Source organism: Sarcophilus harrisii, chromosome 6, assembly GCF_902635505.1.
Source record: "Sarcophilus harrisii chromosome 6, mSarHar1.11, whole genome shotgun sequence".
NCBI lineage: Eukaryota > Metazoa > Chordata > Mammalia > Dasyuromorphia > Dasyuridae > Sarcophilus > Sarcophilus harrisii.
The window spans coordinates 116,509,899-116,533,523 of NC_045431.1; the positions used below are offsets into that span (position 1 = coordinate 116,509,899).

At 36.3% G+C, this 23,625-nt stretch overlaps 1 long non-coding RNA gene across 1 annotated transcript; it reads left to right on the top strand.

The window, feature by feature from the left end:
• On the top strand, nt 1-21,376 carry LOC116419926. Its single transcript, XR_004230251.1, has 4 exons — nt 1-129; nt 14,947-15,077; nt 18,825-18,929; nt 21,065-21,376. It is a non-coding gene; the product is annotated as an uncharacterized LOC116419926 (long non-coding RNA).
• Nucleotides 21,377-23,625: the final 2,249 nt, after the last annotated feature.

Consider the following 23,625-nt stretch of genomic DNA (forward strand, 5'->3'; position numbering starts at 1 on the left):
TTACATTCTCCTGGGAACCAGATTGTGTGCAAACCCTCTATACAAAACAAAATATTGATTCCAACAACAACAAGAGGATAGAGACCTAGTTTAGGAAGACTATGTCCAAGTCAAGCTTCTGAAACAAAGGTAGGAGACTCTGGATATGTAACTTAATTTATCAGTGCTTCGGGTAATTTTATTTTTTAAAATAACTTTTTATTGACAGAACCCATGCCAGGGTAATTTTTTACAACATTATCCCTTGCACTTACTTCTGTTCCGATTTTTCCCCTCCCCCCCCCCCCCCCCCCCCCCCCCCCCCCCCCCCCCCCCCCCCCCCCCCCCCATGGCAAGCAGTCCTATACATGTTAAATAGATTACAGTAGATCTTGGATATAATATATGCGTGCAGAACCGAACAGTTCTCTTGTTGCTCAGGGAGAATTGGATTTAGAAGGTAAATAACCCAGGAAGAAGAACAAAAATGCAAACAGTTTACATTCATTTCCCAGTGTTCTTTCTCTGGGTGTAGCTGCTTCTGTCCATCCTTGATCAATTGAAACTAAGTTAGATCTTCTCTTTGTTGAAGAAATCCACTTCCATCAGAATACATCCTCATACAGTATCGTTGTTGAGGTATATAATGATCTCCTGGTTCTGCTCATTTCGCTCAGCATCAGTTCATGTAAGTCTCGCCACTCCTCTCTGTATTCGTCCTGCTGGTCATTTCTTACAGAATAATAATATTCCATAACATTCATATACCACAATTTACTCAACCATTCTTCCATTGATGGGCATCCATTCATTTTCCAGCTTCTGGCCACTACAAACAGGGTTGCCACAAACATTTTAGCACATACAATGTGCTTCGGGTAATTTTAAAAAATAATAGTTTTTGAATGATTTGCTTATTCATTATTATTAGTCCGTGGAGTGAGAGAGTTTTCTACAACAGTGATATCAAACTTAAATAGAAAAGGGGATCTCTAATGATGAGGTCCTCAATCACTAGGTGGGGTTGGCAGAGAAAGCCTCCAAATACTGTAAGATTACTCCCTGAGGGCAAGTCAGTTCATGAGAAGTCAGTATCCTTCAGACTTGGATGACCCTCAGCCTAGCAAGTCACCATGTCCTACTGACCACACCCTATTGAGCAGACAAGTTTCAGCACGGAAAGGAGGGGGATCAAATCTACTCAGCATGGAGAGAAATATCTTCTCCATGCTATTGCTAATAAACTTCTTTTTTTAAAATCAACTATAAGATGGTTTCTGAGTATCTCATTTCATTTTTGTTGTTGGAAGCAATCGGGGTTAAGTGACTTGCCCAAAATCACATGGCTGTTAAGTGTCTGGAGACACATTTGAACTCAGATCCTCCTGACTTCAGGACCAGTGCTCTATCCACTTTATCTGGCTTCCCCTTATCTCATTTCATTCCAGTCTTGAACCTGAACCATTACAACCTTGTGGCTGATCAATCTGTTCACATTCACCTGCAGTGAACCTTCTGCCAACAGGAGGGACAGATGCTTCACTGTCCATCCTTGGAAGTTAATAGAGATAATAACAGCATCTACCATGAGTTATTATGAGAATCAAATGAAGTGATTTATTTAAAAGTGTTTTACAGAGTGTAAAGAACTATATGAGGTAGATGATTATTATTATCATTATTATAAGCATAATTTATTCTGCTATTCCATCAATTGATGAGTACTTACTTTGTTTTCAGTTCTTTGTCTTTTTAACCATCCTTTACTGATAAAACTAGGATGGTTTCTTATCAAGTCAGAAATATTAAGTAATAGAGCATCAGACTTTTATGATCTAATACAGATCATTTATTTCATTGTTGAGGAAACTGAGGCTCAGAGAGGTTAAATGACAAAACTAGGAAGTGGTACGGTTGTGACTTCAATTCTGGTGTCCTTTCTGAGACAACAAAAATTTTGAGAGCCAAGAATTTTGTAGATATCCTATATCCTTGTATTAACAAGATAGTGCAGTGTAAAGAACACTGAGTCCTACTTCTGATGCATATTTATTGTGACTTAATTTCTCCAAATTTCAGTATTCCCATATTTATTTTTTTTAAAGGAGAGGGATTTTATTAAATGACTTCAGAGTTTTCTCTCAGGTCTGTTTATGATCTGTGACTTTCCTTTGGGCAAGGTTCAATGTAGAAGACAATCAGCTATTTATCAGAGGGCTTGATAAATTGATAGGGCTTGGAAATTACCAAAGAAACAAGTTTTGTTGTTGTTGTTATTTATAAATACTATATACCTAAGGCACACCCATCAACCAGATGAGGCTCTTAAAAGTGGCTCAGGACACCTTGCATTGTTTTTCTTTCTTGAAACCATTTTTGCTTTAATCCTGTTTTGCCCATGGACAAATTGACTTTTTATTTTCAGCACCTTTAAGATTCTTTTTGCCCAGGAGAATAAAATAAATGACCAATAGAAATGTAAGATCTGAACTCTGAGCTTCAGAGGCATAAAACAGTCCCTGAGTCTTTCCGAATTCTTATTGACATTGGTAAGATCTGGGATACACCATTCCATGTCTAGAAGGGAAATTGCAATTTCCTCTTTTGTGGAGAATAGGAGGATAGATATAACTAGGTGGTTATTCTTTTGCTCTCCTAACCTCAAGGATATTACTGGGTTAGAATTATATCTATTTACTTTTGTTGTTGATCAGTTGTTCTTGTAACGTCTGAGTCTTCCTGACTCCTTTTCTTGGCAAGAATACTAGAGTGGATTGCCATTTTCTTCTCTAGCTCATTTTACTTAAGAAGAAATTGAGGCAAATAGGATTAAATGTCTTTCCTAATGACTTTCACAGCTGCTTAATGTCTGAAGCCACATTTGAACTTAAGAAGATGGGTCGTCTTGATTTAAGTCCAGGTAACATTTGCTACCAGTCAGATGTTTGCCAACTAGGGGTATAATGCTTTTTTAAGAATTCAAGATAAAAGTCACTTTTCTTGCTAACTTGGAGTGAGAAATAACCCCATTTCAGATGGGGAGGATAACAGTTAACTCTTGGCTCTTTCCCACAAAATGCTGGTTACACAAAAGACAATAGATTTGCCAAAGCAAAGGACAGGTTTGTGTAGACAACAGAATTCTCAAGAATAAATGAATTATTTGACTCATCAGTGAGATGAAATTCCAACTCAGTCCAAAAGAGAATGATTTCATCTGTTAGAAATCTGTTCTTAGCAGTCTCTAGGGGTGTAAGCACTGAAACTCAAGAGATATTATGCATTATAGCTTCTTGTATTGATATCACATTTTTATTAGATTATAAGTTCCATGAAGGCAAAAACAGCTGATGTTCTGCCCACAGAATACACTTAATAAATTTCTGTCATACTTTAGAACCAAACAACTAATGAAATTTCAAGTTGAGAGAGTTCTTGCAATATTTGCCCCCTAAATTTTTTTGCATTATGTTTCTTCTGAATTTCCTAAAGTCAAGAAACTCCTGGGGTGCTTATTATTTTCCAAAGAAACACACAACTCTAGACACTGTTGAAGCTTACTTTGGGAACTGGCCCTCTGAGCTTTGTACACCTCCATGAACTAAATAGGTTCAAGGTTCTTTGCACTAAGCTAGGTTTCTCTCTAGGAAAATCTTCGTTATGAAAAGGGATCTGAAAAGGTTATCAAAGGGGTCCATGACACAAAATAGGTTAAGAACTCTTCTAAAGATTTAGTAGCGCTAGAAACCTAGGTTTTTTTCTGAAATAACTATTTAGTATCTTACTCCCTGTCAGGACATGGTCAGATTTTTTCAGGAAAAAATCGGGAAAGCTTGGCTTGGGTTTGTTTCCAACTATGTATGAAGAACAGGTTCTCTGAACCCCGACTCCATAGCATGTTTATATCCTGTTTCCTGCTAGCCATGTTGCTTTAGGGGTTCATATAGTATGGAAACAAACTTTTAAAAAAGTCTTTTAATTGTTTGCTAAACTGGAACTCCTTGAAGATATTAAAGGCTCAATTCCTGACCCTCAGACTTCATCCTTACTGTGCAAAGACAATTTCCCCCATCAGTCAAAAGCCCCGAGCTCATAATTCTCTAAGCAAGCCTTGTGCCTGGGATGGGATCACTTCCCATTTGTGACTTCTTTCCTCCTACAGAAACTTGTGAGACCTCTAAAGATCTTCCGCTTCCTAGGCATCTTTCCCTTCACAGTCACCTGAGCAGCAGATAAGCTGCTTAGCAATCAGAATGGCAACTGCAAACAGGAGCTTTTCAGCTCAGTGAAATCGAGCTAAGATAGAGACCACAGGAATGGTGTGAAAGTGAAAATGGTAAATAGATAAACAGCTCTCAGAAAGAAACTGTTTGAACTTGTTCTCACAAAGTTTCCATTTTAACTTCTCAACTGATAGATTCCTAATTTCTGTTCTAGTCATTCGATGATTTTTTTCTGCCTAGAATATGAGAAGAAAGAAAAATGAGAAAGGAGGAGGAGGAGGAAGAGGGGAAGGAGAACTCTCTCCTTTTAGAACACATTCTGAAAACATATAGTATGGACTACAATCATTTGTTAGTTACTCTGGAATTTGGTTGATTAAAAACAAATATCTCATCATTGTAAATAGAAATTCCAAGATTATTTTTAATATATATATATATATTTATAATATATAATATAATTAATAATAAATATATTATTTTTAAAAATATGAAGCAACAGTCAAAGTTGGTAAGTGTATGAGGGAGGAAGAAGAAAAAGAAGCAGGAAGAGAAAATCCACCTTTCTGGATTTTCCATCAGGCAACTCCACTCTGGAAAGAGAAAAGTTCTAACTTTTCTAAGCTCCTTATAAATATTTCCTATATGAATCATTCGCATTTTAAGGTGTCATTTGTAAACCCACTTCTTTCCTCAAAATTTTTTTTTAGGAACTAGTATCTTTAAAACATTCTAAAGTTCATTTTAAAGTATTTTCCTAAGGGCAAATTACCAGTTCATTACCAGCAAGTATTCTTTAGAATCTGGAATGTCCTGCTGGCTCTTGGGTTTACAATCTTCCTTGCAGCTGTACTCTAAAGACTATGTAACTTTGTATCAGACTTGCAACTGAAATCTCATGTATATGTTGTACGTGAAACTGGGAAATTCTTAGTTTGGGGAGTCTTTGAGGCTTAGGGTTACCTAGCCCAGTCCAGGAAAGGGATTGGGAAGAAAGCTTTCTCATTAACTGAAGTTGCTGTGATTGTGAAATAAGGAAAAGGTAAGGCTGCCCCCTGAATCCAAGCAGAACATGTGACAACTCTTCAAATGTTTGTAGGCAACTATTGTAGCCTCTCTTTCAAGTCCTCTCTTCGCCAGGTTAATCTATATATGGCATGAACTTATCCTGGTTGCCCTACTCTGAATGGTCTCTAGCTTAGCTATTCTTTTCAATTGTTTTTTCAATTAAGAAGAATTCCTTTCCCCTCCCTCCCATCTCCCTTTCCCCTTTCTCATCAGTTTCCCCACATATACTGAAAAAGAAAGGAAAAAAAGACCCTTAAAACAAATAACTAGAGTCAAGAAGAACAAATTCCCACATGGGCATGACCCCAAAATGTAGAATTTATTCTGCATTCAGTTTGGCTCTTCAGAAGCAAGAACTTGGGTTGAATTGAGACAAAGTCTGGATTCCCTCTGGGAAGTTCCATCCTAGGATGGAGTTTTAAGTTATACTCAGAATTGATACAAGTTGCTACCCTTAATTTCTCTGTGTAGAGGCCCTACCTTCTGACTCATTATTATTATTATTATTAGGTTACAAGTACATTTATTTTAAACATATTTCCATATGAGTCATCTTGGAGGGAAAACATCAGAACAAAAGGGAAAAACCAAGAGAAAGAAAAAAAAAGGAAAAAAAAAAAAAAAAAAAAAGAAAATAGGATCCTTCGATCTGCATTTAGTTTCCATAGTTCTTTCTCTGGATGAAGATGCATTTTCCAACCAAACTATCTTGCTATTGTTATATGCAATGTTTTCCTGGTTCTGTTCACTTCACTCAGCATCAATTCGTATAAATCTATCCAGGCTTTTCTGAAATCAGCCTCTTCGTCATTTCTTATAGAACAATAGCATTCATTTACATTTCCACACACAATGTGTCTACTAATTAGCCGTTTCCCAATTGATGGGAATCTTCCAATTTTTTGCCAAAAAGAGCTAATACAAACATTTTTTAAACACGTCAGTCCTTTTGCTCTTTTATTACTTCCTTAAGATACAGGCCCTGTGGTGATGAAGGAGTATATTTTCTAGGGAAATATAGCAGTGATTTTGGGGGGGTTTCTGCTCCGGCAATTTGATTCCTAAATCCTCTGGCTTCCCCCGCCCCCCAATTTAGGAATGTTATTGTTCTGACAATCTGAGTAGACCACTCAGTCAGATAGCTTCTGGCCTCAGGATAGTCCCACAGATCAAACTCCTGGGACAATAGTGAATAGATCACTACTCCGTTCATTGCTGACAGTCAGATAGATAATGATAACCAAATTCCGGAGACCACTCCTGTGGGCCATAGAATTAGCATGTCAGTGATAGAAAGCTGAATAAAGAGGTCTCCTCTCTCTTAGGACTTTGCTAATTTCTTTTGAAATTCAGCCTGCTTGTAATAGCATTACAATTACAATAAACTTTGCTCCTTGACTTGGAATGGGTTCAAGCTTGCAAATTCTTTTGAGATACCTCGAGACACTGGTGTGTAACACCCCCCCCCCAAAAAAAAACTTTTGGGTTCCCTTTCCCAACCTCAACAGTGGCATTGCTGGATCAAATGGTACATACAGTTTTATAGCCCTCTGGACATAGTTCCAAATTGTTCTCCAGAATGGTTGGATCAGTTTACAACCCTACCAACAATGCATTAGTGTCCCAGTTTTCCCAAACTCCTCCAACATTTATCATTATCTTTTCCTGTCATTTTAGCCAATCTGGTAAGTGGGAGGTGGTACTTCTGCCTTCTTGTTAAGTAGACTCTGGGCTCTTCTATCTCAGGGCTCCAATTCATTTCTTAGAAACATCCACTTCCAAGTGGGAATGAATCCTGAGCTACTCATTGAAGCCTTATGATTAGTTTGATTTCATCCTCTTTTAATAACATTTTCCTCAACTATATTGGAGTTACTGTGAGTGGGGAGCTGGTACTAACCTTCAAATCTATATGTTAAAGAAATATTTCTTAGGTTCCTAAGCAGAGTTTGGTGTGAGTCAAATGACCATTTCTGTTTCTTCCTCCTCTCTTTCTCCTCCTCTTCTTTTCTTCCTTTCCTTCCTCCTGTTTCTTCTTGTCTTCAGCAAAGATGGTGTATTTATGTGTAGATTTATAGGGAAAATTTAACCTGGAGGTTTGACACAATAACATGGCTTTCTGATTGAATACAATAAAACGGGGGTTTCTTAGGACCTCCACTGGGTTGGACTATAGGCTGTGTCCTTCCCTGCTTGCCTCAGGGAGTATTATAATCTTCAGGCTTTCTCTGCCAACCCCACCTAGTTACCCAGAACCTGTCAATGGGAGCCTGCCCACTGAGCTTCCTCTGCCTTGGGTTAGAAGGCAGGAGTCCTCAAACTTTTTTTTTTAGGTGTCTATTTGTTTTTTATTTTTTATTAAATAACTTTTTATTGACAGAACCCATGCCAGGGTAATTTTTTACAACATTATCCCTTGCACTCACTTCTGTTCTGATTTTTCCCCTCCCTCTCTCCGCCCTCTCCCCAAAGATGGCAAGCAGTCCTATACATGTTAAATAGAATACAGTAGATCTTGGATACAATATATGTGTGCAGAACCGAACAGTTTTCTTGTTGCTCAGGGAGAATTGGATTCAGAAGGTAGAAATAACCCGGGAAGAAAAACAAAAATGCAAACAGTTTACATTCATTTCCCAGTGTTCTTTCTTTGGGTGTAGCTGCTTCTGTCCATCCTTGATCAATTGAAACTAAGTTAGATCTTGTCTTTTCAAACTTTTTAAATAGGGGGCCAATTCACTGTCCCTCAGACTGTTGGAGGGCCGGACTATAGTAAAAACAAAAACTTTGTTTTGTGGGCCTTTAAATAAAGCAACTTCATAGCCCTGGGTGAGGGGGATAATTGTCCTCAGCTGCCGCATCTGGCCCGGGGATAGTCACTTAATCTATATCCTAAAGAGGTTTTTTGTTTGCTTTTAAGTTTTTTTTTTTAACTTTTATTTTCCCTGAGGAAGATTTGAATAAGGAAGATCAGAAGAGTGGAGAGGTATCAAAATAAGCATTCTCTTACTTTTTAACTGGAGACAGGAATATATTGAAAAGAAAGCTGGACTTGGAAGGATGGAAACAAGCATTTATGAATCACCTACTAAATGCTAAGAATTTTACAAATATCTCATTTGGTCTTTGCAACAACTCTGTGAGATAGATAATAATGATATATAATAATACATAGTGCTTTCTATATGTTAGGCATAGTGCTTTACAATTATTTCATTGGATCTTCACAACACAGCAATAATAATAACAGTAGTAGTAGTTATATATAGTGCCAGACACTGCTAAGTGCTTTACAATTATCATTTCATTTGATTCTCACAATAACCTTGGGACATAGGAACATTTTACTCATGAGGAAACTGAGGTAGATTGAGCCTAAGTGACTTGTCCAGTGTGATTCTGCTAGTAAGTAAGTGACTCTGCCAGCTTGGTTGAGTTCTTTCCCCACCTCTGATGCTTTCTAGCTATGTGACCATAATCACCTAATCCCTGTGAGCCTCAGTTTCTTCATCTCTAAACTGGGGATAATATTTGTAGATGCTTATATTATTATTACATTCAAATGAGAAAATGTATGAAAAGTATTTTTTTGGGGTAATTTGTTAAGTATTTATTTTTTAATAGCTTTTTATTTACAAGTTATATGCATGGGTAATTTTACAGTATTGACAATGGCCAAACTTTTGTTATGAAAAGTATTTTGAAAACCTTAAAGGGCTACATAAATGAAAGTTGCTATTATTTATTATTATTATTGTTGTAATGTTCCAGAGAGGTTACAGTCTGAACACTGGATTACATACACATCATTAAAGTGTCCAAGTAAACTTATAGCTGCACAGGTTTCACAGCCACCCCCAAAGAAAGGCACAACACAGGAGAACATAAACACAGCCGTATGGGGAAAATCCCTTAGGTAACTTAGAAGCAGGACACCAGGAGAAATAATGAAGGTCTGGAGGCAGAATTGACAAGATCTGAAAAGTGATTAGATATGATGGATGAGAGAGTGAAGAATCAAGTAGAAGCTTATAATCCTATGTGACAGCAAGGATAGTAGTGCCCTTGACTGAGATTCAGAAGAGGGTTGGGTTTGGGGGAAGGATTTGGACATGTCAAGTTTTAGATGCTTATGGGACATCCAGATAGGACATCTTGAATCCTTTAAGTAGAATGTACTTTTGAAATCAAGGAATATTTCATTTGTGTCTTCGTATTCCAAGCACCAAGCAAAGGCCATACAAAAAGCAGCTGGTGATACGGAACTCTCTCTGGAGAGGCTAGGAATGGAGATAAAGCTGAGAATACCGAGTATAGAGATGGATATTGGATCCAAGGGAGCTGATGAGATCAGTGAGATCCCAGGGCTGAGCCTTTGGTTAAGAGTAGAGACTCAGCAAAGAAAACTGAAAAGGAGGGACCTTTGTTACCAGTAACCATCCCTCTACTCCTGGACATTTTTCATGCTTTTCCTTTGATACATCATCCTTCTACTTCTAGGCATTAGGACTATTTATTCTCTGCTCTCTTCACCTGCTCTCTCCTCTCCTTTTTTCTTCTCTCTCCTCCTTTTTTCTGATCTCCTTCCTTCTCCTCTTGTCCCTTTTGTCTCCTATCTGCTCTCCTCTCTTATTTCTTCTCCTTTTTTTTTCTTTCCCATCTCTCTCCCTCTCCTCTCTGTACCCTTCTTCTCCTCTCCTCTACTTCTCTCTCTTCCCTTTACCTCTCCTCTCCTTTTCCTTCCATTTCCCCCTTCTTTCCCCTCCATTTTTTCTTCTTTTCACCTCCCTTTTTTCCATCCTTTTCCCTCCCCTTTCCTTTTCTCATTTCTTCTTTCCTCTTTTCTCCTCCCCTTCCTTCTCTTCTACTCCATTCCTTTTCTCTCTCTTCCCTTTACCTCTTTTAACTCCTCTCCTCTACCCTTTTCCTTCTTTTCTTCTCTCCTTTCCTCCTTTCTCCTATTCTTCCTTCTCCTCTTACTCCTCTCTCATTCCTAGGTGTTAATGCTCCCATTCCTCCTCAATTTTCTCTGTGTCTCAAAAGTCTTTGAGCAGCAAATTAAACCTGTATAAAGACTTTGGGGATGTTCTATTTTTATTTGGGTGCATCTTGTATCCTTTAAAGAGAATGCATTTTGAAATTTGAGAATATTTAATTTTTGTCTTTGTATCCCAAGCCCTAGCAAAGACCTTACCAAAAAAATTAGTGAGAAGTGGAAAGAGAAAGTGGAAATACATCCCTGATTGTCATTTAACCAATGTAAGGAATTGATACCAAAATTATAATACTTATTAAGAAGCTACTATGTGAGGACTGCTAGGTGGTATAGTAGATAGAGCACCAGTTCTGGAGTCAGAAGGACCTAAGTTCAACTCTAGCTTAGACACTTAATACTTCCTAGGTGTGAGACCCTGGGAAAATTACTTAACCCTAATTTCCCCAGGGGAAAAAAAAGAAGCCACTATGTGAGGGCAGCTAGGTGGCTTAGTAGATAGAGCACCAGTCCTGGAGTCAGAAGGTTCTGAGTTCAAATTTGATTTTAGACACTTGCTAGCTGTGTGACCCTGGATAAAGCACGTAATGCTAATTGCCTTTCCCCCATCCCCACCCCACTTCCAAAGAAAGAAAAGAATCTCCTGTGTTATTTCCTTTGATTCTCATAACAGCTCTAGAATGTAGGTGCTATTATCATCCCCACTTTTCAGTAGAGGAAACTGAGGTAAAAACAAGTTAGATGACTTGCCTGAGGTCACTTAGCTACTAAATATCTGAGATTGAATTTGAATTCAGGTCCTCCTGACAACCAGACCCACAGTGAGTACTCACTGTGCTAGCTAGTTGTCTATATTTAAGATTGAGGGGGTGGGGGTAGTACTGAGAGGTTGTTACTTACCCATGACATTTACGTACCCCTATAACATATACTTACCCATCATTTATCAGAGACCAAATTTGTAGCCACATTTCTGAGTCTGAGACCAGGCAATAGACCCCTATCCTCTCACACCTGTGTAGCTTTAGTGGGTCTTCTCAGGGCTTTGCTATCTTTCTCTGTGAGGGTTTCTTTGAGTTCTAAAACTTGCTATATTCTTATGACCAGATGGTCTATAAATCTCTTCAAGCTTCAAATCTTATGACTTTACCCAAGGCCACACAGATAATAAGTATCAGAGCCAAGGCTAAATTCAAGTTTTCTCTCTCCAAGTTCAGTTCATTCTGCCATTATAAAGATTTGTTTGAATGAATGCCCAATGCTGAAGTTAGCACACTAATAATAAATACTGGAGTACTTAAAAAATGTCTTTTTTGGCTTTGTTCTAGTTTGAATTAGTCTCCTTTTCCATTAAAAAAAAAATATATATATATATATATTTGTACTCTTCCACTGTTCTCATTGCTTTCCATCAATTCTCATTAATTAATTATTTATATGAATTAATTAACTTCATTAATATGGATGGCTTTGGTTTGCCTCTTCCATTGACCTTTTTCTTCATGAATTAATGAGTTTTGTTTTAGGACATAGAAGTTCTTTGCTTTATTTAATTTTACTTGGGAGCCAATATAAGAAAAATGACAATTCTGCCTAAACTAATTTACTTATTTAGTGCCATATAAATTAAAGTACCAAAAACTATTTGATTGAGCTAGAAAAAAATAACATCAACATTCTTCTGGAAGAACCAAAAGTTAAAAATATCAAGAAAATTAATCAGCATTCCTGATCTGAGATTAGTATTATCAGAGGATTGGAAGGATTGTTTTCTCCCATTCAAGCAGATTTCTTAAATAATGGATAGAAATGAGGCAAGACTCTCAATGCTGCTAACTCCTAGCTCTAGCTTTGAATTTGACGTTCAAAGCCAGACATTTCAGTGTGCAGCAGAAAAAGAAAATAATCTTATTTCTTAAAGAAATATCCCAAGTGAGATAACAGTTTAAGAGGATTGAAAGAGAATGAGCAAAATTGGCTCTTCTGGATAGTAAACACTTGGGCTTGGTGTGGATCACATGGTAGATATGCCACAATCATGTCTATGACTCAACACCAATAAGTTGGACAGCTTTCTGACTATAGTGACTCAAAGCTGAAGGTTAAGTGACTTGCCCACAGCGACACAGCTAGGAAGTGTCTGAGGTTGGATTTGAACTCAGGTCCTCCTGATTTCAGAGCTGGTGCTCTATCCACTGCGTCACTAGCTACCCCAAAATTAAAGGACTCTAAACTGAGATAATGGAGCATCCCTTTTTTTTCATCTTCTAGAAATAATTTGCTTTTTAAAAAATTAAAAATGTTTTAATCAAGAGAAATCTATTTTCTCTCTCTCTCCCATTTCCTACCTTGTTTTGGAAAAAAAGAAAAGAAAAGAAAAGAAAAACAAATCCCCATACAATAGATAAGCATAGTTAAGCAAAACAAATTCCTTCATTGGATGTGCTCAAAATTGTTTCATTCAGCATCCTGAAATCCATTGCTTCTTTATCAGGAGGTAGACAGATTTTATCACGGATCCTCCAGAGTCATGGATTATTATTGTGTTGATTGTAGTTCTGCTAATTCTTAAAATTGTTTGTCTTTACTGGTTATTGTAATGGTACAAATTGTTCTCCTGGTTCTATTTGTTTTATTCTTAAATGTTATTAAAAACCATGTGTCCTTGCAGCTACATCACTGCTCAGCTGTACCTAAAAAGAGATCAAAGAAAAATACAGAAAAATATTTATAGCAGCTCTTTTGTGGTGGCAGCCCCCCACAAACATAAAACAAAAAATACCAGAAAGTAAGAGGATCCCTGTCATTTGGAGATGACTGAACACATTATGTTAAATGATTATGGTAGAATATATTGCACTGTATGAAATGAGAAAATAGATAATTTCAAAGAAATATGGGAAAATGTATAGAAACTGAGTTTATTTTATGTTTTAAAATATATTTTATGTCTTAAAATATTTCATATTTTAACATCAATATTATAAAATTGAACAATTTTGAAGACTTTTAAAAACTGATAAAGCATCCCTTTTAAAGGCTGCTGACCTTGTGGCACTATCAGTTCAGTGGATAACCAAAATGAAATTTGACCTTATCCTCAATTTTAAGACCCTTCCTGTGAGGGATGAGGAAGAGGGGTTGTTTGTCTTGTTTCTCCCCAATCCACCTCCCATATTCATTTGTGACATATACTCTGCTTAGGCAGCTAAGCTTGGATTTGGGGCTGCTTTTTTGTGCTTACACTTTCCTGATCATTAGATAAAGGATGGATGCCTTCCAATAACAACAATTACAACAACAACAACAACTAGCATTTGTTTTGCAATTCTTTTTGCAATTTTTTTGCAATTCTTCTAAATATATTTCCATATTCATCATGCTGTGCAAGAAAAAACAGATCAAAAGGTGAAAGGAAAAAAAAACATGAGAAAACAACAATAACAACAACAATGAAAATATTGTGCTTTGATCCATATTCAGTTTCCATAATTCTCTCTGGGATGTAGATGGCTCTTTCCATCACAAGTCTATTGGAATTGTCTTGAATCGCCTCACTAACAATTAGCATTTATATAAGAGCAGTTAGATGATGCAATGGACAGTGCCTGGATCTGGACTCAAAAAGACTTGAGTTCAAATGTGACCTCAGATACTTATTAATTGTGTAACCCTGGACTGCCTCAAATTTCTCATCTGTAAGATACACTAGTGAAGGAAATGACAAAAACAAAACAAAACAAAACAAAACAAAAAAAAAACACTCCAATATCTTTGCCAAAAACATCCCAAACTACAGGTCATGAAGAATTGGACTCAACTGAAAATAACAAATCAACAGTTGGTTCTATAGTGTAAGCCAAAGCTAGGATCTTATCAAAGTAGCATTGAAGGAAGGGAAGAGAATGAAGGAGTGTATTAGATTATAAATGATAGAATTTTGAAACTAAAAAATGCTTTAGGCACCCAGTCCAATTTCCTAATTTTATAGCTGATGAAACCAAGGCCATCTTGGTTTTTTAGAATTGCTTCTTGTTTTTTTTAGAATTTTGCTTTTCTTAAATAAGATTACATCTTATCTAAACTTCATCCTTTTCCCAGCATTACTCATCATGTTCAATCCACAGCAAATGTTATCCACTGTTTGTTAAATTGAATTGAAAATCTCAAAGGGTCTTAAATCCATTATTATATTTTGCTTTATTATAAGGAGGAGTTCATAAATGCATCCTGCAGTGTGTTTCTTTAAATATATTTTATCTGCCATTGCCATATGGGGAAAAGAGAGAAATCTAAGGAAAAGAACATTAGGCTAGAAATGTGCAGAACTGAATTTCCCAATTATAACTATATGACCACAGACAAATCATTTAACTTCTTGGATAGCCTTAGATTGAACTCCTAACCCAAACCAGCTCTCCTACAAATGTCTGCTACTAGCTATCAGGAGAATGGAATGAGATGATAGAGATGCTTTAGTGTAAATCCTTCACCATTGCTCAGCTCAAATTATCCACATTTTTCTTCAGTAGCTCTTCAAAGTTCAAGACTTATTCTCTCTTTGTTATATGCAGTCTCACCTTCTTCTTCCTCCTTCTCACACCAAATTTTCTGAATATGTGTATGGAATAGGGAAACTGCTTTTTTCAACATACAATTGACAAAAGAAATGGTGTCTTCTAGGTATCTGACTATACTGACGAAAGTAAAGAGACATCCTGGCTACGGAAAATCTGATTAATGGACCGTGCTGAGTTGTGTCAAAAGGGTTGGACTAACTCCCTCCCATTCATTCAGACTGAACTTTATCACAGGTACATGAAAAGAACACTGTATTTATTTATTCATACTGAGGCAATTGGGGTTAAATGACTTGTTGGAGATCACATTTGAACTCAAGTCTTCCTGATTTCAGGACTGGTGCTTTATCCACTGTACCACCTAGCTACTCCAAGAACATATATTTAGAAGAAATAATCTAGGGGCAGTTAGATGGTACAATGGATAACACACTAGCCTTTGAAGTCTGGAGGACCTAAATTCAAATGTGACCTCAGATACTTAATAATTATGTGACCCTGAGCAAGAACCTTAACCCTGATTGCCCTCTTACCCTCACCAAAAAAAAAAAAAAAAAAAAGTAATTCTGGGCTTCATTCCTAGAATTTCAAATTGATAATACTATTGTATTATCTTCTCATTTTACAGAGGAGGAAATTAAGGCTGAAAGAAATAAAATGAGTTGCTCAAGGCATCATAGCTAGTAAGTGTCTGAGCCCATATAAATTCAGGATTTCTTGACTCCAAACCTGGCATGCCATCTTTTGTACCCCCTAACCAGGTCTTACACCCATTTTCTATTTTAATGTTCTTGGCCACTTCACAAATAATCTACGGTACACAAATGTGATGTTCCCCTTCTGGGCCTCATCATTCTTCTGGCAAACACCCCCTTTTTTACTCCTAAAGGGACAAAGTCCACAAGATTGTGAGCTCCTTGAGCACAAGGATTGTCTTTTGCCTCATTTTGTATTCTCAAATATTAGCACAGTGTCTGGCACTTGCTTAATAATTTTGATTTATTGATAAGCTATTTTAATTCACAATCTCCCTTAGAAAGATGCTGAAATGTTGCACTCACCTAGTGGGAAATGGTTCCAACACCATCTGGTTGTCTTCATCTAAGAAAGAGCCTAGCCCTACCATGCTCACTTTTTTTTTTAGCTCTGTGCTGGCCATTTCCATCTCTGCCCCAGTTACCTTCTCACCTGTACCTCTCTGACCCCTCTGGGTTAGTGAGTTCCTACATGGAACCTCTCTATTCGAGGAAGAGCCCTCACCAATCATGCTTATGCTGAAGTGTTTTACAGCCCTGCTCCTGCCTCTGAGGTTGGGCATCTCGTGTCCTATCTCCTCCACCCCTCCCCTTTCTGGCTCCCCTTTTTAATGTTTATATTACCAACACTTAGCAAGGTTTCTGTCACAAAGTAAGAGCTAAATATAGATGCCAATAAAGATCTTTCTTTTTTCAGTGCAGGGCAATTCCTTCTCTGTAATCTCAATGAGTAGCCTGGGGCACTTAGGGAACAAGTGAGGACCTGTTAGTAAGAAGAGTTTAAATCCAACTTTAGGTATTACCCTTATTATCTTAAATGAGTCATTTAACCTCTGTCTGCCTCAATTTGCTCATCCATAAAATGGGGTTAAAAACAGATCTTTTCTTTTAAGGTTGTTGTGAGGATCAAATGAGATAAAATTTACAAAGTGCTTTGCAAATCTTAAAACTCAGTATAAAAAAAAAGCCATTATTATCATTAATAACAGATGCATACAAATAATAAAGACATTTATAAAAAATATAATAAATAAAAATAAAATCAATAAATAGAAATAAAATAAGTAAAATAAAATCAACAACAAATAAGTTATACATTTTCTAAATTTATAATAAACATTCCCTAAATATGTAATAAATAACAATAAAAAGTTACATACAAATGAGTTGAGACCCCAATGAACTGCAGCCTTAGCTATTTCTCTGTCCTTAAACAGGTTTTTTTTTTTTTTTTTTTTTTTTTTTTTTTTTTTTTTGTTATCTACTCAGTCTTCTATTTTTAATGGGAAAAACAATGTATTTACACTTGAATTTTATCAGCTTTTCATTAAAAGTTGTTGTTTTTTTTTTTTTCCTGCCATTTTCCACTTTTCTCTTGGCCCCACTCCTAAATTTCCAGACTTCTCACTTCCCAGCAACCTTCTCATCCTGGAAGACCACTTCACTCTTCCAACTCTATTTATTGATTGGTATGATCTTTCCAGAGCCTCCATTTTGAGGAAGTACCCAGACCAACCCAGTGCTCATTCCTTCACTTACTTCTACAAGCTATGGAAGAAAGGGATTACCTTAACTCACTTCTGCTTTTCAACTACTTTTTGCATATTATTTGAATATAAATTCCTTGAAGATCAGTGATGACTTTCTTTTTCCTTGTGTTTATATTCCCAGAATTTAACACACTGCCTGGCAAATAGCAAAAATTTAATAAATGCTTGTTAACTTGACTTGCCTTCAAAATCAAAATATACTCACAAATTTAATTACTTTTTTATGTGACAACACATTTTCTTCCTCTAAACAGTCATTTCTTGCGTTTTTCAGCAAACTGTGCATCCACCCTACAAATGCATATTGTAAAAGTCTAATGTAACATGGTTGTTCAAAATAGCGGTTATTAATACTATTCTCCATATTAGAAAGGGGTTCCCTAAATTTGTACCTGCCGATAAAACATTTGTTTGTTGTAGGCTGGATCTCAGAGTCTGAAGGGCCTCAGAATTCATTTATTCTAACACTCATCTGAAGAGGAATCTATCTCCGACAAGAGATATGTCATCCAACTTCCCCACCTAGTAATGGGGAATTCACCACTTACCAATTAATTCATTCCATAATTGAACAGCTCTGAGAGTTAAATGCTTTTCTTTGTATTGGATTAAAATCTACTTCTCTACAACTTTCCTCTGTTCCTGGTTCTGCCATATGGGGATAAGCAGAGCATGTCTAATCTCTCTTTCACATGACAGCCCTTCAGATTTTTGAAGATTACGATAATGTTTCCATCTCAGGCTAAATTCCCCCAGTTCATTGATTTAATGTTAGAATAAATCTTTTTTGTGGTTCAGTAGTTTCGGTCATGTCTGACTGACTCTTCATTGACTCATTTTGGATTTTCTTGGCAGAGATAACAGAGTGATTTGCCATTTTCTTCTATGGCTGATTTGATAGATGAGGAAACTGAGGCAAACAGGCTTAAGTGACTTGGCCTAGGATCACACAGTTTAGTGTAGGGCAGGTTTGAACACAGGAAGGTGAGTCTTCTTGTTTCCAGGGCCAGTGATCTATTCAGTGCACCACCTAGAGCTTTGGAATAAAATTTAGAAATCATCAAATCCCACAGATAACAGATGAGGAAATGAGACCAGAAAGATTACATTATTTACTCTCCCAAGGTCCAACAGTTATTCAATCCATGTGCCTGAATTCTGGGAATAAAAAAAAGGGACAAAAAGGAGTCCCTGCCCTCAAGAGACAAAATATTGTTTTCAAGCAGCGAGTGACAGAAGCAGGATTTAAATTCTAGTCTTTTGACAACAAAATATAGCACTCTTTCCTCTGAAATCTACTACCCCCTTCTCTTAATCTTTGTATGCTATCATTTCTAGTCACCTTAGTATCAAAATCACTGAAGGTGGTTTTGATCATAGGGTTGTTTGTTTTTAACTTGAGAAGCCAAGATATAAGATCATATGTCCTATAAATAAATTCAAAATTCTACCGATTTTATAGCAGTCAAATAATTTGCCATTTTGATTGACTCAGAAATATGCTGTAATCATCTTTGTAATTGCAGAATTCTTGTACTGAGTGCCCTGTTCCTCCTCTCTAGATTCCTGGTGTACATAAATACAGTAATACTCCATGACTGTGTTAAACATTTCAGCAATTTCAGAACAAGTTTCTGATACTCCGATGCAATGTTAACTTTTTTTTTTCTTTAAAGCTGATGTGCTCAACATCAATAATTCAGGTTGACGCTTCCCCTTTGTTGAGGAAGCTAAACACGCATTGGACAGAAGCATAATTTGAGTTGAAGAAAAGGATGAAAGTAAGGAAATATGTTTTGTGTGCTTTGCTCTCTCATTGTGACATGGCAAAAAGAAGGGAAGGGAAAGCTAAAAACTGATATGTGCCCACCATATTGAATTGAGTTCTTCTTCTCATTGAATTGGGTATAAACTCTCCAAAGTTAGAGCTTCTGAGCCTCTCTGAAATTCAATCAACTTATTGACCAGCAATGAGTAAGTATATACCATGTGCCAGACACTCTGGGAATACAGAATGAAACAGTCCCTAACCTTAAATTTGCATTCTACTGGGGAAGATAGTATGGGCAAATACAAGTATATTTGAAATGTCTATAAAATAAGCATAAGGGAAGTATAAGTATCTGGAGGATCAGGAAAGGATTTATGTCAGGAAGTAGTATTTGAATTAAGCTTGAAAGGAAAGTATGAATTCTAAGAGGTGGAAATGAGGGAGTGCACAGTGGGAGGCAGGGAGGATCAGCCTCTGCAAAGACATCATGGAGATGGTACTGCGAATGTAATGTGTGAAGAACAAGAGTCAACCAGCCAATAAACAAGCATTTATTAAGCATTTTCTGCCTGCTAAACTGTGCTAAACTTTGGGGATACTAAAAGAAGGAGGAGGAGAATGGAGGAGACATGTTAATATCAAGATTATCTGTAAGATAGAGAATAAATGGAAGTCAATCCCCAACAGCTGGGGAAACCTAGAAAGGTCTAGAGATAAGATTTGAGTTAAGTCTTGAAGAAATTTAGGAAAGATAAGAAGGAGAATGAGGGGGCAGAACATCCCAGATAGGAGGTAGCCAGTAAGTGCAAAGGTATGGTGTCAATTAGTCAACAAGCATTTAAGCAATAGAGATATAAAGAAAGAGAACCCCCTTAAAAAAACCCTCATGTTTGAAGAATTACATATAGGTCATTTGGAACAACATAATTTTGCTTCTGATGAAACTGAGACTGAGAGAGATTAAATGACTTGCCCAAAGTCAAAAGCTAGGGATGAGTATCTGAGTCAATATTTGAACCCAGATACTCCATTATACTGTCATGCCATTTTCCTGCTCCTTTTTACACCAGTTTAGGACTCTTCCAAAGAGTGATATATCAGTGGAGTAACCAAAGGATAGGTACAATAAAAAATTCAGGCTAAAGCTTCCCCTTTACTGAGAAAGACTTAAGATGCATTGGATAAATATACAATTTGAGGTGAAGAAAAGATCAAGGATGAAAAAACAAAGAAATGTGAAGAGAAGGGATTACAGCTTTCCTGACTTTTTTCATGGCCTTCTCCAAATCACATTTACATAACTGAATCTACAACCATTGGAGGGAAGAGAAAAAGCATTTAGTTCCATGAAATATTGAGGCATGTATAAGGATCAGCATCCAAATCAAAGATCGATCTATGGCTGGACGAGATCTAAGCTAAACTCATACAATGTGAAAATCATAGATGATAAATTTAGGTAAAGTTTCTTAATTATTGACCCCTTGGTAGTACAGTGAATGGATTTCACTATAAAACATATTGTATTTCAAAGGAAAATAGTTATAGTAAAATATAGTTATCAAAATATTATTTTAAAAATTCAATTTACAGAACCCTTAACTAGAGCTAGAAGGGATTTCAAAGGTCTATGTAGTCCAATGCTCTTACTTAGTGATAAGGAAACTGAGGTATAGAGATGCCAATTAACCTGCCCAAAGTCAGATAAGTCATTTCAGAGGAAGGATTTGAACCCAGTACCTATGTCTACAAAACTAGAGCAGTTCCATTATACTATGATAGAATTGATTTTTCCTTGGATTGTCCTTGATGTTGCTGGAGAGGATGGTCCTATTAAACCTTTAAGTCATGAAAGAATCAGGTTATATAGGTTTTTTGACCTATAAATTTTGTTATAATGACAAGTCAACTTTTGATCAGAAAATGGAAGCTTCTTTCTTTAAGATTCCTATTATCAAAATGCCTCTGGGCTTCTTGTAATTTCTAGTGGAATATTTCAAAAACCCCAATATGCAGTTTCAAAAACCAAGATTTTCAGGAATGACCTTGAAAAGAACTGATTGATGGGATGACAAAACAAGACCGCCATCTTGTGGCCCTGTCAAGCTCTTTTAAAGCTGTGTTGTTGCATTTTTATATCTCCAGGCAAAGATGCCATCCGTGGTCCTTGTCCCGTAGGGTTTGGTGAGATGCAACTGATGCTGGGAGTCCCTTATTCCTGCTTCTCAGCCCCGTCCCTGCTTAGCTGGAATTTTTTTTTTTTGTTGAAGAATTATCTCCATCCATTTTATAAAGTAGCCAGAGACAGTTTTAATGACTCTTCTGAATGGACCTTTGTTCAATCACAGTAGGCTTCATTTAAATTTAATGTGCTATAATTATTTTCAAAATGACACTGTCTGACAAGTTGAAATACTATTTTACAAGAGGATGGAATTCAATGTGCCACTGGATCTATTACAGGTATGTTAGCATATTTTCCTATGGACCATAAATCTTAATGTTCAGGGACTTAAAATGAGATTGATCATACTCCGTTTCCAAGATTCCAAATTCTCTTTTCCTCTGTGTCATAACAGCTTTCTTTAACTTCTCACTCCCGGAAACTGAAAAATCCCTGGACAAGACTAGTGTTAACGTTGCAGAGCTAAAAGAGTGATAATGAAATACCTCACTTTTTTCCCTTTAAGTTGTTAATACTACTAAACAGTGATTCTTGGTGAACTTGATAAAAATGTTCCAGTTTCTAGATGATGGTGATTTCATTTACATAACTAAAATCTAATTCACAAAAGTTCTTCTATGATGCCCTGAATTGTTGAAGACTATGTCATTAAAAGGGTCCAAGCTCTAAAAGATCCCACCTGGCAATGAATTACGTGATATTTCATTGAAAACTAACCCAGACAAATTTGGAGACATCCATCAACAGACATTTGGCTAGCAGGTGATGAATTGTTTTTGGTTTTGGTTTTGGTTTGTTTTTGCCAAAGTAACCCTTCACAAAGTCCCAGAAGGGTAAAGCTTCCATAGGTTGAGGGTATAAAAGAAAGGAAAGAAGGAAGGGAAGATGGGAGAGAAGAAAGAAGCTCACAGCTTTCAGCCTGATGAATAGAATGCAAACCTTGATCCAATTTTAATTCTGTTTTCTAGAGAGCTTATTTAAAATATTAGTAAAAATTATTGAAATTCTATTATTCTCAAAGTCCTCAATTTAATACAAAAACCTTGGCTATTGTAGACTGAAGTTCTCACTCCTGTCTTGCCTTGTATAATCCCAGCTAATCACCATAGTCTTCCATGGTACCCCCACTTCCTATATACAAATGCACAAACATTATAGATCATTATGATTAATCAGTTTTATATCAAAGTGAGATGTTTTCAAAGACATGAATTAAACTAGGAGTTAGAAACAGATTTAAAATATAGAAAAACTTTAGAGAAAATGCCTACCATCTTGGGGAAGAGTGAGAGTCAGAGTGATGAGGAAAGAGATTGAATTACATTTCCTTTTTTCTCACCCTTTCTGAGAATTCAGCCACTCTTCTTAGGAGTCTGAGCAAGGTGGCTTGACTCTTCTGGGACCACTTTGACACTATGATCTTAATCCCCATTCAATTTCAGTTCCCAAGGACTTTCTGAGAAGTCATCTTTTGTAAATGTCTGTGGCTCCAGGAAAATCTCTAACCCATCATTCAAAAGTCCATTTTTGTCTCTATTTATTGCAGTTGTCTGAGAAGACTTGTATAAACTGATGCAGTGATGTAAGCAGAACCAAAAGAATGATTTACATAATTACAACATTGCAAATATAAACAATTTTGTAAGTAATCAAACACAATTTCACTTTAACAATGATGAAACATGTTCCTTACCTCTTAGAAAGAAAAAAAAAGCTTATGGATTCAGCTAGAATGAGACATATAGTTTTTGGAAATGGACAATGTGGGAATTAGTTTTACCTAACTAAAAATGTCTCTTACAAGAATTTTGTTTTTGTTTCCAATAGAGTGTAACAAGTGAGAGGGAGAGAAAATGGATTTTTGCTGTTTTTTTTAAAAGGTAATAATAAAAAAAGAAACCTTCCTTCTTTTATTTAGATAGCGTTCATTGTAGATCCATATATGAGTCACTGAATGAGAGAGGTTGTTGAGCCCCATTTTACCACATCACCTAAAAGAGTTTGGAAACAGGTCTAGAATGAAAACCTCTTTTAAATCAAAATAGGTTTTCATTTTAGACCTGTTTCCAAACTCCTTTCTAAAATCAAAACAATTATCTTTGTAAACAGAAAGATAAGGCAGGTCAACCTGAGTTGGTCTTCTGAATTACTCATGGAGATTAGTAGCAAATATACTTGACCCAACTGGGACTTTTCTGTAATTCATTGTGGGGAATTTCTGTGCTTAATTTCTGTAAATTCTCCTTGTAAACTTTATGTAAGATAATCAAGTTACTTTCAATTAATGAGTAAAAATAGAAGCTATCCTTAACAAGCTAGGTAAGTTTTTTTTATTAAAATATCCCTTTAAAAGATCAAAGAATATATATATATATATATATATATATATATATATATATATATGCCAAAATATTCCTAGCAACCCTGTTTTATGACAGCAAAAAACTGGAAACAAAATAGAGCTCATTTATAGGAGAATAGAAGAACAAATTATAAAATATAAATACAAGATAACATGATT